Raw genomic sequence first — 20,317 nt, forward strand, 5'->3', positions numbered from 1 at the left:
ATCTACAGCCTCACAATTGCCCATCAATGCAGCCTGATCAATGCCCATCTGCAGCCTCACAATTGCCCATCAATGCAGCCTGATCAATGCCCATCTGCAGCCTGATCAATGCCCATATGCAGCCTCACCATTGCCATGAATGCAGCCTGATCAATGCCCATCTGCAGCCTCACCTCAGATTTCTGCCGCCTCTAAAGGGAACAGGGAGGGGGCGGGACGAGCGTCGTCAGATTACATACAGCGAGAACCTCCTGTTTACTCGGCGGCTTCTTTAATACAAAGTCCCGCCTCCTATAAGACGGGACTTCCTATCACAGAGGCCACTGAGTAAACAGGAGATTCTCCCTGTATGTAATCTGACAGCGTTCGTACCGCCCCCCCTCCCCGTTCCCACTTAGGCAGCCCAAATTTCAGTTTCGGCGTATAACACGCACACACTATTTGCACCCGATTTTCAGGGTAAAAAAATTGTGTTATACACCAATAAATACAGTATTTTAGATAAATAGGAAAAATAATAAGCGAAACATTTATTTTGTAATTTATAAATTTTAGGGGGAAAAAATTGCCCCCACGCCCCTTTAATTAAAAGCTCAGGACACATTTCAGCAGGATGTACAGGTCTTTATTGGTAGACAGCTGGTATGTACAATGATTTCTCATGCATCGTACATGAGTTTGTGCCGATGTCAAGCTGGTATCAGATGCAATCTATTCATCATGATTACGATATTCGGTGTATACTCTTGGACATTCGTGCTTACGGACGCAGGGTCCCCAATTTTTGTATTTGAAGATGAATGGTTTCACACAGACGCAGCCTTGTTCACATATCAATGGGCAAGCCACGTTTTTCATTCCATAGTTTGTACAACTCGGCTCACAGCGAGACTTACAATTACTCCATTCCTGGTGTTCATAATTACACTCTTTTTTTGCAGCAGAGAAGAGATACAAGATAAGACAGTACTTGTTACAAGACCGATAAAATAAAATTATTATTATTATTATAATAAATAAATACATAATAAATATATAAAATGTATAATATATAAATGTAAAATATATATATATATATATATATATATATATATATATATATATATAGATATAGATATATATATATATATAGATATAGATGTAGATATATAGATATATAGATATATAGATATAGATATAGATATATATATATATATATATATATATATATATATATATATATATATATATATATATATATATATATATATATATATATATATATATATATATAAAAATATAAAATATAAATAAAACAGCATGGGGCAGTGAATGTATATATATAGATATAGATGTAGATATATAGATATATATATATATATATATATATATATAAATATATATATATATATATATATATATATATATATATATAAAATATAAATAAAACAGCATGGGGCAGTGAATGAGTGGGAAGTGCTCTGTGCTGAGCAGCTTCCTGTTCATTCAAAAACTGAAGCATGGTAAACACAATATACTACGCTTCCGTTATAAAGTTAGTGAGTGTGTTCATTTAGAAAAGGAAGGGGCTGGTAAATTACATATTTACCAGCCTCTTCCTCCGCTCTCCATCCTGAAACATCCCCCATAGCAGCTGAGGATTGGAGGGAAGCCAGCAGCATTGCAGGATGGGGGTCCAGGCAGTAGGGGGAATCGGCACTGCATATAGTGAATGGTGTGTGCCCAGGCACAACTGACACACCCCCTGCAACCATGAGGAGAGCGAGGATTGCATCTGAAGAAGAGCAGAGATTGTATCTGGAGGAAGGGGGCTGGGTCTAAGCTGCTGGAGAGTGTAGTGGGAGCCCTGTGGACAGCTCTTCATTGAAGAGGTGGTGGAGAAGGCAACATCTCAGCAAAGCTAATACTCCCAGCTGGTTGGGGGAGTTCTAAATTTAAATCAGCATGGGATGTAGACAGAACACTGCTTGCAGCAAATATCTTTCCTTCCTACTCAGGCCGGGGCTGTCTTAATGCATGGGCACCCCTGGGCACTGCCCAGGGGCCCCAGGTGCACAGGGGCCCCATAATAATCTTGCATTACATCTTACTTGCCAGCTGTCCCGGCTTTGCTTTTTACTAAGCTGTCAACACGATGTTAGTGTCCCGGAACCTGCACTGTGCCCTCCGGACCTTTCCTGTACTGTGTCTTTCTGCCCCCCCCCCCCCCCTTGTACTGTGCCCTTTGTGTTGATTAGCCTTTGGATTATAGCATGTTTTCTTATTGTTTAAAATTAATTTAATTGGAAGTACTAATGAATATATGTTTAATTCTATCAGCTATTTACACTTTAATTCTTCAGTGTAGATGCATACATTGGAGCAGGCTGGTAGGGGCCTCATTGTATTACTTTGCCCAGGGACCCATGATACTAATAAGACAGCCCTGACTCAGGACTAGGGATGAGCCGAATACCCCCCGGTTCGGTTCGCACCAGAACTTGCGAACGACCCCCGCGTTCGGTACGAACGTTAGAACCCCATTGAAGTCTATGGGACTCGAACGTTCGAATTGGAAAGTGCTAATTTTAACGGCTAATATGCAAGATAGTGTCCTAAAAAGGGTTTGGGGACCTGCATCCTGCCTCAGGGGACATGGGTCACTGCAAAAAAAAGTTTTAAAAACAGCCGTTTTGGCGGGAGCACTGATTTTAATGACGATTAAAGTGAAAAAAAAAAAGTGAAATATTCCTTTAAATATGGTGCCTGCGGGGTGTCTGTAGTATGCCTGTGAAGTGCCACGTGTTTCCCGTGTTTAGAACAGTCCCTGCACAAAATGACATTAAACGGAAATAACACCATTTAAAGCTGCTTGCGGTTTTAATGTTATATCTGGTTCCTGCAATATGGTTGAAAATCATTGAGAAACATGGCATGGGTAGCCCTCCCTGCCCATTACCAGCCTATTTGGGTCTTGTACGCATATTAAGGGGAACCCCGTAACCATATTAAAAAAAGGAAATGTGTGTGGCCCCCAGGCCCTATATACTCAGAACAGCAGTATACAGGCGGTGCAAACAAGACAGGGACTGTGTAGGTTTGTTGTGTTAAGTTGAATCTGTTTGTCATTTTCAACCGGTACATTTTTAAAGTGTAGCTCCAGTCAAAAAAACTATTTTTAAGCTTTTTGGAAAACATAGGGAAGGGTTATCACCCCTGTATAATTTGTTTTGTCGTCCATCTTTTTTCATCTCACTTGCTGCTGTCTTCTTGCGTTTGCAAGTAGGAGATGTTTGTAAGTTGGATGTTTGAAAGTAGGGGCCTGCCCTATATTATAGCGGTATGTACTGGGTACAGAGCACGCAGACAGCACGCACTATCTCCTAACACTACTGACTGCAAGCTCTATTATTAACCACTTGTTAGCCCAATGTTTGCATAAAGTGAAAGATGAAGTTATGCTGAGTAAATAGATATCAAACATGTCACTCTTTAAAATTGCACATGCCCGTGGAATGGCGCCAAACGTCGCTACTTAAAAAATCCCCATAGGCGACGCTTTAATTTTTTTTTTACTGGTTACATGTTTTGAGTTGCAGAGGAGGTCTAGGACTAGAATTATTGCTCTCGCTCTAACATTCTCGGCGATACCTCACATGTGTGGCACATGCGAGCACATGGGGACATGGGCGCTTTCATTTTTATTTTATTTTTTTATTGTTCATTTTACTTTATTTATTTTAGTTTGACATTTTTTCCCCCAAAAATATATTTTTGATCACTTTTATTCCTATTACAAGAAATGTAAACATCCCTTTTAATAGAAATTTGGGGTGACAGGTCCTCTTTACAGTGAAATCTGGGGGGTCAATATGACCCCACATCTCACCTCTAGGCTGGGAAGCCTGAAATAAAAAATAAAAAAAAGATTCTGGCTTTGATCGTACTGGCGAGTTGGTAGAAGCACCGGAGGGCGGTGAGGGGTGGGGGGCGTCTATGGCTGGGTATTTCAGGGTATCACCGAGTATGGCTGGGTATCTCCGAGTATGGCTGGGTATGGCAATTTATGGCAGGGTATTACAGAGTATTGGCGGGGTATTGGCGGGGTACTACAGAGTAATAGAAGGGTACTGCAGAGTATTGGGGGGTACTACAGAGTAATGGCAGGGTACTGCAGAGTATTGGGGGTACTGCAGAGTAATGGGGGTTACTGCAGAGTAATGGGGGGTACTGCAGAGTAATGGCGGGGTACTGCAGAGTAATGGCAGGGTACTGCAGAGTATGCACTGGTATTGCAGAGTATTGGCAGGGAATTGAGGGGTTAAATTCGGTGAGCAGCGATGTGGGCACTGCAGATGCAGCCCACATCGCTGCTGACACCGATCTCTTTCCCCTCCGCTGTACCGATCGGTACAGAGAGGGGAGGGAGGAACAGGCGTCATAACATGACGCCGGTTTGTTTCCAAGTGATCACTCCGTCATTTGACGGAGCAATCACGTGGTAAACGGCCGCTATGAGCGGCGGTTTACCGTGATCCGTGATGCGACCCGGCGGTCACGGATGCTCTCGAGTGCGCGCACCTCGGGGCACGCGAGAGCAGAATTCTGGGAGGCCGTTAATTAACGGCCTCTCTGAGTTAAACAACCGCCCTGAAGCCGTTAATCAGCAATGGGCAGTTGTTAAGTGGTTAAAGCTAGATCACTAGCTATATAGGTGAGGTGAATATAGTGGTGTATACTGCGGTCAGGGCACAGACAACAACCACTACACAGCAGCAAGATAGGAAATCAGCCAAAAACGATTGGTGTGTACTGTGTTGAAGGTACACAGAACACCCGCTGCTTCAGATGCTAAGTAACACACTACAGGAGGCCGCCTCAAAGGTGGCCTTATATAGTGTGGGGCGTGCACTACACAGCCTGAGCTATGATTGGCCACAGGCAGGATGCCTGTGGCCAATCATGGCTCTCCTCGCTGCCGGCGCTGCGATTGGCCAAGCATGCGGGGTCACAGTGCATGCTTGGCCAATCATCGGGCAGCAACGCAGTGCATTATGGTCCGCGCGCGCGTCACTCGAATTTTGACGCGAACGGCCAAAACGTTCGGAATTCGCCGAACGCACGAACAGCCAATGTTCGAGTCGAACGTACGTTCGACTCGAACACGAAGCTCATCCCTACTCAGGACAGGAGGATGTGGCTGCTTTTCAAAAACAAAAGTGGACTATAGAACTTTGTACACTTTTAGTTTTGATGATCATGGAATGTATTTCGCTGATTTTAAAGGAAAGTTCAGTTGGGATTTTATGTACTCTTTAGTTGTATTTGGTGATTGCAGAAGATTCCTATTGTGACTCCACTGCCTGCTGACTTACCGTGACCCCCTGGATGGGCCTGGCACACTGCAAGCAGCGCTGTGGGGAGAGACAGAACAGATTCTAATTAGTTTGGAATGATGACAACAAGCACAACCACCTTATTCCATAATCTTAGACAGTTTTTTTGTTGAATATGCAATGAATGTAGGTTAGAGGTAGAGCATGAAATAGAGCCAGTCCACCCAAAAATCATATTTTATGTATAGAGGGAGGCCCATGGACTGAGACACCCATTGGCTTCTTATATGTAAAAGGCACAGTTAAAAAAAAAAAACTATGTTGGTCAACTTTGTTTATAAACATTGTTCTAGATATATAATGTATTTTATAAATAAAAACATTTTACCTAATTATGCATATTAAAAACATCAATTTAGTTTTCGAAATGTCCATAGCTCAGTTCAATAAGCTGAAATCGTCCTTATTTGCAATAACGACTATTCATTATGGAATACTGTTAAAGCGGGAGTTCCGCTGACTTTTAAAATAAGGACACTTACCTGCCCAGCGCGCCCGCGATGTCGGCACCGGAAGCCGATCTCTCGATCGTCTCTCGGGTGCTGCCGCCGCCATCTTGGGTATGGGAATCAAGAAGTGGAGCCTTGCGGCTTCACTTCCCGGTCCCCTACTGCGCATGCGCGAGTCGCGCTGCGCAATACGGAAGGTCCCCGCTGTCTCTGGGATCCGTGTGTTTCCCAGCAGGCAGCGGGGGACCCGCAGGAAGTGGCATAAATATCCGCAGATTCTGCGGATATCTATGCAGATACCTGTACTGTACAGGTATCTGCACCCCCCTCCCCCCTGAAAGGTGCCAATTGTGACGCCGGAGGGGGGGAGGTTTCCAATGAGTGGAAGCTCCACTTTAGGGTGGAGATCCGCTTTAATGCAAAAAAAAAGACAGCTTAGTGAATTGAGCCTCTTGCTGTTAAAGGGAAAGTATGATGTATAGAGATAATATTGCAGTGCTTAGTTTAAAGCTGAACTCCGGGTAAGCAGCTGAATACACATATCATATAGGAAAGATGTGTATCCTGCCAAAGAGTTTGTATTTCTGTCCATCCAGTCATGAGATTTACACAGCTCTGCCACATAGCAAAACCGTGTCTGGCATGGCAGGAGACGTGCTCGTTCTCTGCTGCAGTTTAGTGAAACATTCAGGCGTTGTACCCCCCCCCCCCCCCCCCAGCCTGTGACTGGAGAAGCTGCAAGTTGATTACCTAATTTCTTAACCACTTAAGGACCGGGTCTATTTTTCAAACTTGGTGTTTACAAATTAAAATCAGTTGTTTTTTTGTTTTTGTTTTTGCTAGAAAATGACTTAGAACCCCAAACATTATATATTTTTTTCAGACACCCTAGAGAATAAAATGGCGGTCGTTGCAAAACTTTATGTCAAACCGTATTTGTGCAGCGGTCTTACAAGTGTAATTTTCTGGGGAAAAAAATACACTTTTTTTAATTAAAAAAATAAGACACCAGAAAAGTTAGCCCATTCTTTTTATATATTGTGAAAGATAATGTTACCCCGAGTAAACTGATACCCAACATGTCGTGCTTCAAAATTGCGCCGGCTTGTGGAATGGCTACAAACTTTTACCCTTAAAAATCTCCATCGGCAACATTTAACAAATTCTACAGGTTGCATGTTTTGCATTACAGAGGAGGTCTAGAGCTAGAATTATTGCTCTCGCTCTACCGGTCACAGTGATACCTCACATGTGTGGTTTGAATACTGTCTTCATATGCCGGCGCTACTAACGTATGCGCTCGCTTCTGCACGTGAGCTCGGTGGGATGGGGCACATTTAATTTTTATTTTATTTTTTTATTCTTTAAAAAAAAAAAAAATCACTTTTATTTGAATTACAAGGAATGTAAATGTAATAGAAAAAAAGCATGACAGGTCCTCTTAAATATGAGATCTGGGGGGTCAAAAAGACCTCACATCTCATATTTACACTAAAATGCAATAAAAAAATAAATAAATAAAAAAAATTGTCAATTAAAAAAAAGAAAAAAAAATGGCCCTTTAAGAGTTATGGGTGGAAGTGACGTTTTGACATCGCTTCCGCCCTGCAGTGTCATGGAGATGGGTGGGGGCCATCTTCCCCTCACTCGTCTCCATTCACAGCTACGGGAAAGATGGCCCCACTCCCACAGCCGATAAAAGTGATCTTGTGGCAAATCCACAGCAGAGACCACTTTTATCTTGTACCGGACCGCCAGCCGAACACAGAGATACCAGGGTTATGGCAGCTAGCTGCTGCCATAACAACAATATCCATATCCGTCCTCAAAGTAGGGACGTACATCGGCATGTGGTGGTCCGGAAGTGGTTAAAGGAGAAGTACAGCCAAAGATCATTTGCCTGGACTTCTCCTTTCTAACACATGTGCTGTTGGTTCTGCACACCTCTGACCCATTTTCAGCAGACAGCGGGCTAAAGCCAACTGATGTCACAGAGCCAATCCAAGCTCAGGAAAGATCGCGACCATATGGTCGCAATCCGCCCCCACATGCCTGGACCAGCACCCGGCTCAGCCTCTCAGGAGGCTGCTGAGAGCCTGAGCCAGACTTTCCCCCCTCCGCAGCCCAGCGATCCAGTAAGCACTGGTGGCAGAGCAGAGAGCTGGTGACTGACAGTCACCAGCTCGCTGCTAAAGGAGCTGTGAGAACCGAGCGATCGGCGGTGTTTTGATCGCTCGGTTCTCAGCCTTAGAGCCAGCGGGGGGACAGATGCAGCATCCGCCTACACTTCTCTTTTACTGACTCTTCTCCCTACTCATTTCTCTGTCACTCTGCTCTCTCCTCCTACCTTTATGTTCCTTACACTGCAGCACAACTGACTGCTTCTTCCTCTATTACTTTGAGCTTTGCTGCAGAAGGATTGCAATAGGCAAATACCAATACGCATTCAGGCAATTACACTGCTTGCATTTCAAAATGCCAGCAGACCTGCATTGTAAGTGAAGACACCAAGAGCCCACCCATAACTCAGAGTGTCGTAGAGAAGAGGGGAGCGAGGTAAACAGTAAAAAAAAAAAAAAAAAGATTTTTTAAGGTACCCAAACAAAAAATAGCATTTAACCTTTGCGGTGGTGGGGGGGGGGGGGGGGGGGCTACCGCAAGGATAACTTTTGATTTTACGTGGAGTTCTGTATAAAATACTTCTTTAATTGTTCACTCACCCAAAGTGACAAGAAGAAGTATGTTGGTGATTCTCATCTTTCTGCCCTTAGGTATCTAAAAAAACAAACAAACATAAAAATTAAATATTAAATCTGTTTCCAGAAACAGGTGTAAGTTGTACACTTATAAACAATTAAAGAATGATCCTATAGATAATTACAGGAAGGATTTAACCAATCTGATAGAGCTTGGTTATAGTATGAGAGTGTTAGTGCCTGGTGCCTAGTTTTAGTCGTGTTCCAACTGTGTACACATCATGACCTAAAATACATAAAGATGCACAAAATCCTCCCGCAAGGCCTATAGTAAACAGTATTAATTCTGTGTCTGCCAGAGTAGGTCAGTGCTTGGATTCCTTTTTACAAGACAAAAGCATATTTGAAAGATACAAGACAATTGCTACAGCTTTTGAATAACCTCAAGATAAAGGATGACCAAGACTTATTTCTGGTGACTTCTGATGTAGCGTCATCAGGGCTTGAATCCTGCGGGAACGCGTGGGAACGGCGTCCCTGCACTTTTTTCACAGCAGGAACACCGTTTCCTTTGCAGGACTACAGCCGCCCAAGCCGATCCTTCACTAAGAGGCGATGCCCAGCATCGCCGCCTAGTGAAGGATGGCGTCCTCCCCTCCCTCGGCCCTCCTTCTCCAGCAGCTGCGGTTATACTATACAGGACCGTGCCTGCCAATCTGCAGCACTAGATCCCCACTGCAATACTGTCATTGGCTCCTAGAACCGCTATTCTAACAACCAATGACATCACCTGTGCTCCCCTACTTATCCAGGTACACGTTTTTCTACTTTGTGATGGCTCGGTCGCAGCTCTGAAGGGGAACTCTGGGGACACTCTGATGGGGATACCTGCTCTCTGATGGGGGGCACGCTGATGGGAACACCTGCTCTCTAGTGGAAGACAAAATCCCCCATCATTGGTGTCAGTGGGAGGAATTGTGCCCCATCATCATCATTGGTGTCAGTGGGAGGAATAGTGCCCCATCATTGGTGTCAGTTGGAGGCTTAGTGCCCCATCATTGGTGTCATAGGGAGAATTAGTGCCCCATCATTGGTGGCATAGGGAGGATTAGTGCCCCATCATTGGTGTCATAGGGAGGAATAGTGCCTCATCATTGGTGTCAGTGGGAGGGATAGTGCCTCATCATTGGTGTCAGTGGGAGGATTAGTGCCCCATAATTGGTGTCAGTGGGAGGAATAGTGGGAGGAATAGTGTCCCATCATTGGTGTCAGTGGGAGGAATAGTGTCCCATCATTGGTGTCAGTGGGAGGAATAATTTGGAACAGGGTGTATTTGTGTTAGAAATTCCCTGTGAGGGAAAGATCATCACCCATTGATCATCACCCATCACCAATTTCTTGGCATGGCACTGGAAATGGAGCGAGTACATAGAAGGGCAACAAAGCTAATAAAGGGTCTGGAGGATATTAGTTATAAGGAAAGGTTGCCAGCACTGAACTTATTCTCTCTGGAGAAGAGACGCTTGAGAGGGGATATGATTTCAAAATACAAATACAGTACTGGTGACCCCACAATAGGGAGAAAACTTTTTTGCAAAAGGGAGTTTAACAAGACTCGTGGCCACTCATTAAAATTAGAAGAAAATAGTTTTAACCTTAAACTATGTAGAGGGTTCTTTACTGTAAGAGCGGTAAGGATGTGGAATTCCCTTCCACAGGCGGTGTTCTCAGCTAGGGGCATCAATAGTTTCAAGAAATTATGAGATAAGAGCCTGAACGACCGCAACATACAGGGATATACAATGTAATACTGACATATAATCACACACATGGGTTGAACTTGATGGACTTGTGTCTTTTTTTCAATCTCATCTACTATGTATGGTACTTTGTAGCTTTATATTATTGTCTAAGCCATAATTATTTTTGGTATTTGGGTAAATATTACACACAGACAAAGGGCGTTGCCATGGGTGCAAAATATGCTCCGTCATGGGTGCATGGGAAGATATATTTGTACATGGACAGCGTAGAAAAGAGCTTTTATTTTACAGACGATTCCTTGATGATCTCTTCTTCATATGCATTGGTTCTGAATCGTCCCTTATCTCGTTCGTCAATGATCTTAACAACAATATTAAATTGGAATGTCAATGGAATCGGGAAATGAACCAACTAGCTGGATGTGACAGCGACGCTTAAGAATCGCCAATTGGTGTCTAAATGTTTTTTTTTTCAAACAAACAGATTGAAATAGTTATCTATCGATCCACAGTGGACATCATCCAACATGGTTACAAAATATACTGAATGGCCAATTTACAAGAGTCAGGAGGAACTGTACACAAGATGAAAAGGGATATGACATTGCAATGTTACACAGAACTATGAAGAAAATACAAAACAATTCTTCAAAGTGGATGTCTGATGGAAAAAAGTCAAACAGAGGGACAGTAAACATGAGTGGGGTTTAATCAGTGCCTACCACACACAATACAAAGAGGTGGAAGCTATTTTTTTTTTTAAATATTGGGTGTTGTTAAGCACAGATAAAATATTAACTAAAGCTCTCATGGATAACCCGATGTTTATTTATGGAAAAGGACAATCCTTTGGAGATAAAGTAGTTAAAAAAATATTAAACCCACCAGTAAGACCAACTATGTACTGGGACAGCCCAGGCTTTCATGCTTGTCGGAGATATATATTGGCATATATATATATCTTGCCAACAAGTTCACACGAGATTAAGCCCCTGTACACACGGTCAGAGATTTCCACAACCAAATCCGTCGGATTCTGCCCGTCGGATTTTGTCCGTCGGATCTTGTCCGAAACTGTTGCATACACACGGTCGGACAAAGTTGGTGAAAAATCCGATCTTTCAGAACGTGATGATGTAATTTCGTTACGATGGGACTACATTCAGGCTAGTAGCCAATAGCTTTGATGTAGGAATTTGATCTGAACATGCGTGGCACTTGGTCCGATCAAAATTCTCTACACATGATCGGAGTATGTCCGACCGGCCCAGTTGGTCGGGAAATATTTCACAACATGTTGGAAAATTGGGTCCGACGGAGATTCGGACGGAATCAGTCCGATGCATACCACACACAGTCGGATTATCCGACGACACGGTCGGATAGGACACATTCCGACGGATTCTCCGACCATGTGTACAAGGCTTAAGAGGATTGAGTTCCAATCAACAGCTAACCTTAGAACATTTAAATTAAAAGACTTTCATGTAAGTCCACCTATGTTAGTATATGCACTTCAGTGCCCTTGTAAACTTCTGTATATAGGATGCACTAAACGCACATTTTTAATAAACGAGTATCAGAACATATTAATAATATCATGATTGGTTACAAGGAACACAGCGTTTCCATGCATTTTAAAATTAAACATAAAAATGACCCCTCAAGATTGATATTCTGGTGGGTAGAAAAAAATTCATCCTGATTGGCGTGGAAGTAACAGGGAATTACCCAAATGTGAAACCAAGTGGATATATATGACAGATACTCTCAGCCCAAAAGGACTGAATGTCAACCTGGACTTAAATTATTTTATTAGTGATTATTGATTTTAGGAATTTATTATATGAATGTAATATTTTTTTTTTTTTTTTAGTATATTCTGTTTTTAAATAATAGGGTTTTTGATGCGTTTTTAGTGGTATCATGTGTGATATTTTATCATAGTTTGTGTAAGGTTAAACATGATTGGACCACTAATTAATTAGGATGCAATTGAATTATTAGTATCATATGGGCTACTGCAATATTGAAATATCTAAACATGCATTTTTATGAGATTTCATGTTTTAATAGTTGATTGTATCGACTGAATTCTAACACGAGATTGCCCAATGTATGGGGTTAGTGTGAAATTAATGTGTTTATTTGCAGAATAATTAATCGGTTTAATGATATACATTTTGGTATAACATTTATTGGATTGATATCGTACTGATATTAAATGAATGCTAGTGGGAGTATTCAATTTGTAATAAATTTTAATATAGTCTTGATAATTGCACTCATTTGTAGACATGTGCACACTGAAATATTTCATTTCGGAAATTCAAATTCGTTTTTATTTATTTTGTTTCGCTAAAAAATGCATTCATTCGAAAATAAATAATAAATAATAAAATAATTAAGGTCGAATCTGTCATTGAAGGCTTATGGTGTCTGTCGAATGTTCTAAGAAGATTTGGTGGAGGAGCTAAACTGTACGACGCCGCAATCATACATTTCCGGTCGAATGCTCCGCTTACAAGCTATAGTAGAATTCTAATGTTGTTATGATACTAGTAATAATTATATTTATGAATTATTATTACTAGTCAACCAACATTAGAATTATTCTTTAGCCTATGGGCGGAGCATTTGACCATAAATGTCCGCTCGTGGCGATTGCTTCTTCGAATCTCCATGTCGAATATTTTCTCTCTGTGTCAAATCTTTTCTCTCTATGTAGAATAATCTTGGACTAATAGAGCTAAGGTTAGGCACATTCGACCACAGGTTTGATGGACACAGATCGCTATTGTCAGCGTCATGTCGAATCTCCTATCTATATTGAACTGTTGTCACAACGAAAACAAAGCATTTGTTTATGTCAGATCTTGCGGTTTTCGGATTCTGCGCGTTCATTATCATTTGTTAAAACGATAACGGAAATACCCAAAATTCCGACAAAAACAAATGCACATATCTACTCATTTGCACACTGAGTGCAGCTTGTACCATACATTGAACAATCAATCATGTTTATCATCAGCCTAGGTTGTCCGATGGGGGTGGCGTTGGTTAGCTGCACCCCCCCCCCCCCCAAATATTGAGCACCAGCTGCCACTGTCATTGAACCTTTATACATTGGAACCTCGGATTACAAGCATAATCCATTCCAGGAGTATGCTTGTAATCCAAAGTACTCGCATATCAAAGCAAGGATTTGTTCCGCATTGACTTCAATGGTATGCAATACTGCATGCGGCCAGAGGCAGGGGGCGTCGGAAAGCCTCGGAAACGGCGAAAAAGGCCCGAGCACACTTCGGCTGACCTCGGCAAACCTCGGAAAGACAAATTTTCTCGAGGATTCCCGTGCATTTCTGAATGGAGCCGATCAGCGCTGTTCGGCTCCGGCGCTCCCCACCTCAGGCCAAAAGCACTACTGCACACCGCTTTTGGCCTGAGGTGGGGGCCTGTATTATTATTATGTATGGCCTGTATTATTATTATACAGGATTTATATAGCGCCAACAGTTTACGTAGTGCTTTACAACTTGAGGGTAGACACTACAACTTCAATACACTTCAATACAATAGGAATCAGAGTACGCACGGTCAGACTTTCCAGCAGAAAGTCAGACGGAATATTTTCTTCGGTTATTCAGATCGTGTGTGGGCCTCATCTGACTTTTTTTTTTCAAAAATACTGACCAACCTAGAAATAGAACATGTTTTAAATATTTCCGACGAATCAATTTCTATCGGGAAAACCGCTCGTCTGTATGCTGTTCCGATGGACCAAAAACGCTGCATGCTCTGAAGCAAGTACGAGACGGCAGCTATTGGCTACTGGCTATCGAACTTCCTTTTTCTAGTCCCGTCGTACATGTTGTACGTCACCATGATTTAGATGGTCAGACTTTGGTGTGATCATGTGTAGGCAAGACAGTTACAGCGGAACTCCGTCAGAACTCCGTTGGAACTCCGTCGGAAAATCCTTCAGAGTTTATTCCAACGGGAAAACCAATCGTGTGTATGCGGCATTAGAGCTTACAATCTAAGAGGGAAGGTCAAGCGATATAAATACAAAGCGATACAGTTGTTAGGTGGGGGCCAGATAGGCTTCTCTGAAGAGATGAGTTTTCAGGGGGTCACTATCAAATTGAAGCAGCATGTGTCACCACCAAATTGCAGCAGCATGTGTCACCACCAAATTGTAGCAGCATGTGTCCCACCAAATTGCAGCAGCATGTGTCACCACCAAATGCAGCAGCCTGTGTCACCACCAAATGCAGCAGCATGTGTCAAAACCAAATTGCAGCAGCATGTGTCACCACCAAATTGTAGCAGCATGTGTCCCACCAAATTGCAGCAGCATGTGTCACCACCAAATGCAGCAGCCTGTGTCACCACCAAATTGCAGCAGCATGTGTCACCATTAAATTACAGCAGCCTGTGTCACCACTGGATGCAGCAGCATGTGTCCACACCAAATGCAGCAGCATGTGTCACCACCAATTGCAGCAGCATGTGTCCCCACCAAATTGGAGCAGCATGTGTCCCACCAAATTTCAGCAGCATGTGTCCCACCAAATTGCAGCAGCATGTGTCACCACCAATTGCAGCAGCCTGTGTCACCACCAAATTGCAGCAGCCTGTGTCACCATCAAATGCAGCAGCATGTGTCACCGCCAAATTGCAGCAGCCTGTGTCACCATCAAATGCAGCAGAATGTGTCACCACCAAATGCAGCAGCATGTCTCACCATCAAATGCAGCAGCCTGCCTGTGTCACATCAAACCCCCTCCTCTCCCCGTTACTTACCTTGCTGTGTGTTGTCCTCTCCAGTGGTGTATCCTTCCACATCGGCGATGGAGAGGTCCGCTCCTCTCATACTTCCTGTTTCCTCTCTCCTGGGCGCAATTGGGAAATGAGAGAAACCAGGAAGTGACATCAAACTCAGATATCAATCAAACCGCCCGGCCGTAGTAATACATACTACGAGTGACAGACGGAAGATACTCTGCGCTTCAGAAAGTGCCGCAAGGCGTGCTAAACGCCTGCAAATGAAGCGCCACGTCTGCAATCTTGTGATTGCATAGACGTGGCACTTCCCATAACAGTGATCTACACAGTGCACTTAAGGACATTTTTGTATTTTTTTTTCTTTTAAAGGGCCAGCTTTAAAAAAAAAAAATGTTGCCATTTTTTTGTGACTGCCTGGAGGGGGGGCGGTGCCCAGGCGCCCCCTATGGATGGGCCACCACTGTAAAAAAAAATCCCTGATCACCCACACTAGAGTAATAATGAAATACTCTGATGAGAGTATGTAAAAAAAGAGAAAGTGTAAAAACAAAATAAAAAAAGTAAAAATAAAATGAATACTTTTTATTTATTTTTAATTTATTTATTTTGTACATACTGTCCACAGTCAGAATCCCTGATCACCCCACACCAGTCATACAAGGACACTGTACTGTACTGGTAACAGTATGTAAAAACAAAAGTGGAAAAATTGTTTTTTTTTTTTTTAATTTCTACATTTTCCAAAAAAAGTAGCAAAAATTTAAACTCAAAGAACTTTTCAAGCCTTTTACTAAATACCCTGGACTGTCTACTTAACAAAAAGGACATTTGAGGGGCATTTGTACTGTTCTGGCGTTTTAGAGCCTCAAGAAATGAGATCGGTCGCCAGTACATCAGGACTGATCGATTTTCAGATATATATATATACCATAGTTTGTAGACTCTGTAACTTTCCTACCTACTAAATCATATACACTGATTTGGGTTATTTTCACCAAAAAAATGTAGCAGAATACATTTTGGCCTAAATTTATGAAGAAAGATTATTTTTTGGCAAAATGTTATGACAGAAGCTAAGACTGTGTTTTTTGTTTGTTTGTTTTTTTTGTTTTGTTTTTTGTTTTATAAAATGTTTGGTCTTTTTTAACCTCCCTGGCGGTACGATTATTTCGGATTTTAGGTGCTAAAAGCGGTACCATTATTTTGCATGAAAATTTGGCGTTTTATATTGTAGTCCTGCAATTCTTAGGAATAACTCACTTAAATCTTTCCAAACCAGAGTCTAGCAGACATCCCGGGTATAATAAAGTTTGAAAAATGAAATCATAAATTATAATATAATAAATAATTATAAATAATTATACCAAATAATAATATAACAATAATAAAAATTATTCAATAATGTAATCAAATCAAAAACACTGAAATTTGCTCAGTTGCAGAATTGTCACTGTCATTACTTTTCAGTATTTGATGACAGATCTCCCCACAAATCGCTATCGCTCAATTCTGCGAGTGATTCCAATTTATTATCGTTGTTTTCTAGCTGGTCTAAAATCATTTTTGATGTACAGTGACAGTTTTGGTTGCTATGGACAATCTCCAGTTTCCAGGCATAAAGAACAGTTTTTATTATATAAAACTGCATGCAGGACACTGGGCAGACCACTAGGGACAACGGGGATGTGAAATATTTACATACAGCAATGTAATCTGTAAGATTACATTATACTGTATGTTTACTGTTTGTTTCACTTTTTGAATTTGGCGCCGATCTCCGTCCCCATGCGTCGCAACGCTCGCAGGGCACGGAGATCGGCGATGTGATGCATTGAGCGAGACACGACTCGCTCGTACAGCGGGGAGACAACGCTGGATCCGAGGGAGGAGGTAAGTAAACCTCCTCCTGGATCCAGCGATGCGGTCCTGAGTCTGGCTCGGGGATACCGCTTTTGGTATGAAAATTCCACCCCGAGCCAGACTCGGGAATACCGCCAGGGGGGTTAATTTATCTAGCAAAAAAATAAAAGAATTCCCAGTGGTGATTCAATATCACCAAAAGAAAGCTTTATTTGTGTGGAAAAAGATATAAATGTAATTTGGGTACAGCGTTGCATGACCGAGTAATCGCCAGTCATGCCACATACACACAACCGGACTTTTCAATGGACTAGGTCCGACAGTCTTCCCGACGGACTTTCAGCGGAGTTCGGACGGACGGAACGGACTTAGCCACACACAATCACCCCAAAGTCCGACGGATTCTAACGTGATGACGTATGACCAGATCAGAATAAGCCCTTGTACACACGGTCGGAGAATCCGTCGGAATGTGTCCTATCGGACCGTTTTGTCGGATAATCCGACGGTGTGTGGTATGCATCGGACTGTTTACGTCGGAATATCCGTCGGACCAAATTTTCCAACTTGTTGGAAATATTTTCCGACAAACTGGTCCGATCGGACATACTCCGATCATGTGTAGAGAATTCCGATTGGACAAAGTGCCACGCATGCTCAGATCAAATTCCTACACCAAAGCTATTGGCTACTAGCCTGAACATAGTCCCATCGTAACGGAATAACGTCATCACGTTCTGAACGATCGGATTTTCCGACAACTTCGTCCGACCGCGTGTATACATCAGTTTCGGACACAATCCGTCAGAACAAAATCCGACGGACAGAATCCATCGGATTTGGTTGTCGAATCTCCAACCGTGTGTACAAGGGCTTAGGAAGTCTGTCAAAATCATAAAATTCTATTAGAAGCTGTTTCTACTTGTTTTAAGAGACTTTTTAACTTATTAAAAAGATAAAAATCTGATGCAGTGATGATGTGTGGAGTCATTTTTTAAAATGACAATCTGCTACATCTTGTTACAAATTACTGATTTTCTTTTGTAAATATTTACTATAAATAAACTCAGTGAAATCTCTCAGACTTTCTATCTATTAATAGAACTGATAGAACAGAATTCTAGTCTGCACATTCATTTGACTTGTTACTTTGTTTCCAGTTATTACAGAATAAGATCTCCTCCAGACAGGAAAATATCTATATTGTCATAGAGAACAATGGAAAGATAATAGAAGAATGTCTCATATTGGTGGAAGGGTTTGTGCCTGAAGGTGAGTGTGTACTTACAGTCCCCGAGTGATGTTCTCTCTGTCCCTCCAGGTAGGAAAATGACAAACACACACTCAGTATTTATGTGATTTTATATTGGAGGTGGGGGATCCAGTCCAATTGGGGTGTGATGGATTATTTACAAGTTCATTGGGCAATTTCTGTACTGAAGAGGTAGAGTATAAAATGATATATCTATAAAATGTAATCTAGTACTATCTATCTATCTATCTATCTATCTATCTATCTATCTATCTCTCTATCTATCTATCTATCTATCTCATATCTATCTATCTATCTATCTATCTATCTATCTACTCCATATTTATCATCTACCTATATTTCTATCTATCCCAACTAAGGGGATGTATATGACCTAAAACTGAATTGCTGATGGAAGTAGTAAATATGATATCAGCTACAAAATATGTATCCATATATCTAAGCCATATAATTATCTATCTATCTATCTATCTATCTATCTATCTATCTATCTATCTATCTATCTATCTATCTATCTATCTATCTATCTATCTATCTATCTATCTGATGGAAGTAGTAAATATGATATCAGCTACAAAATATGTATCCATCTATCTATAATATCTATCTATCTATCTATCTATCTATCTATCTATCTATCTATCTATCTATCTATCTATCTATCTGATGGAAGTAGTAAATATGATATCAGCTACAAAATATGTATCCATCTATCTATAATATCTATCTATCTATCTATCTATCTATCTATCTATCTATCTATCTATCTATCTATCTATCTATCTATCTATCTATCCCATCTCTATCTATCTATCCCATCTCTATCTATCGATCTATCTATCGATCTATCTATCGATCTATCGATCTATCGATCTATCTATCTGATGGAAGTAGTAAATATGATATCAGCTACAAAATATGTATCCATCTATCTATAATTATCTATCTATCTATCTATCGATCGATCGATCGATCGATCGATCTATCGATCTATCTATCTGATGGAAGTAGTAAATATGATATCAGCTACAAAATATGTATCCATCTATCTATGCCATATAATTATCTATCTATCTATCTATCTATCTATCTATCTATCTATCTATCTATCTATCTATCTATCTATCTATCTATCTATCCCATCTCTATCTATCTATCTATCTATCTATCTATCTATCTATCTATCTGTCTATCTATCTCTGTATCTACCAATCCCCTAATGATCGTGTCTATATTCCTATCACACACATTCCTGGAAAACAAGGCTCATCAATGGTGGGTGCTGCAGAAGTTACCAGCTGGATCCTGGAGACATCTAGAAAGTGTACATAGTCGTCAGCACACCGTGGATCTACAATCACAGTCCAAAAGCTTTTATTGCAGAGAGATCACATCACAAAGACAAGTGCAACATTTTGAAGTCGTGCAGGACCTCTGCATCATCAACTCATGATGTCATTGCTGGCATGGATAGAAATCTTTGTCACCAACAATGAAAACGCACAAACTGTAGTGAAGATCCTCACAGTTATCTATGATGAAATGCATAGGGCAAGTCCACGACATGACGTCATCATACATAGTTACATAGTTAAATAGTTGGTAAGGATGAAAAAAGACACATGTCCATCAAGTCCAACCTATGTGTGTGCACTTTTATGTCAATATTACATTGTATATCCCTGTATGTTGTGAACGTTCAGGTGCGTATCAAATAGTGTTTTTAGAAATTATCTATACTCCCTGCTGAAACCACTGCCTGTGGAAGAGAATTCCACATCCATGCCGCTCTTACAGTAAAGAACCCTTTATGCAGTTTTACTACAAAGAGAATAGAGCTGGTCTGAGATGGGTAGAGATGATACTCAGGCACCAATAGTATGCACAAAACAAAAAACAAGATTGCCCAAGGGACTTTTAACCACTTCCTGCCTTCCGTATGCAGAATGATGGCCGGGAAGTTGTTCTGTTATCCTGACTGGGCGTCATATGACCTCCAGCAGGATAACATGCCGGCGCGCGCCCATGGGGGCAAGCAGCATGGCGATTGCGAGTGCGGAGTGTCAGTCTGACACCCCGCATCTCCGATCGTGATAAGAAGCCTCTCTAAGAG

General features: G+C 41.5%; 1 long non-coding RNA gene across 1 annotated transcript; it reads right to left on the reverse strand.

Annotated features, from left to right (window-relative positions):
- Positions 1-603: 603 nt before the first annotated feature.
- On the reverse strand, positions 604-18,246 carry LOC143933089 (uncharacterized). Its single transcript, XR_013263007.1, has 4 exons — positions 18,220-18,246; positions 8,545-8,599; positions 5,355-5,393; positions 604-929 (listed from the first exon to the last, which is right to left on the reverse strand). It is a non-coding gene; the product is annotated as an uncharacterized LOC143933089 (long non-coding RNA).
- Positions 18,247-20,317: the final 2,071 nt, after the last annotated feature.

Source organism: Lithobates pipiens, unplaced genomic scaffold, assembly GCF_037356315.1.
Source record: "Lithobates pipiens isolate NorthernLeopardFrog02 unplaced genomic scaffold, aLitPip1_a1.2 Scaffold_27, whole genome shotgun sequence".
NCBI classification, from domain to species: Eukaryota; Metazoa; Chordata; class Amphibia; order Anura; family Ranidae; genus Lithobates; species Lithobates pipiens.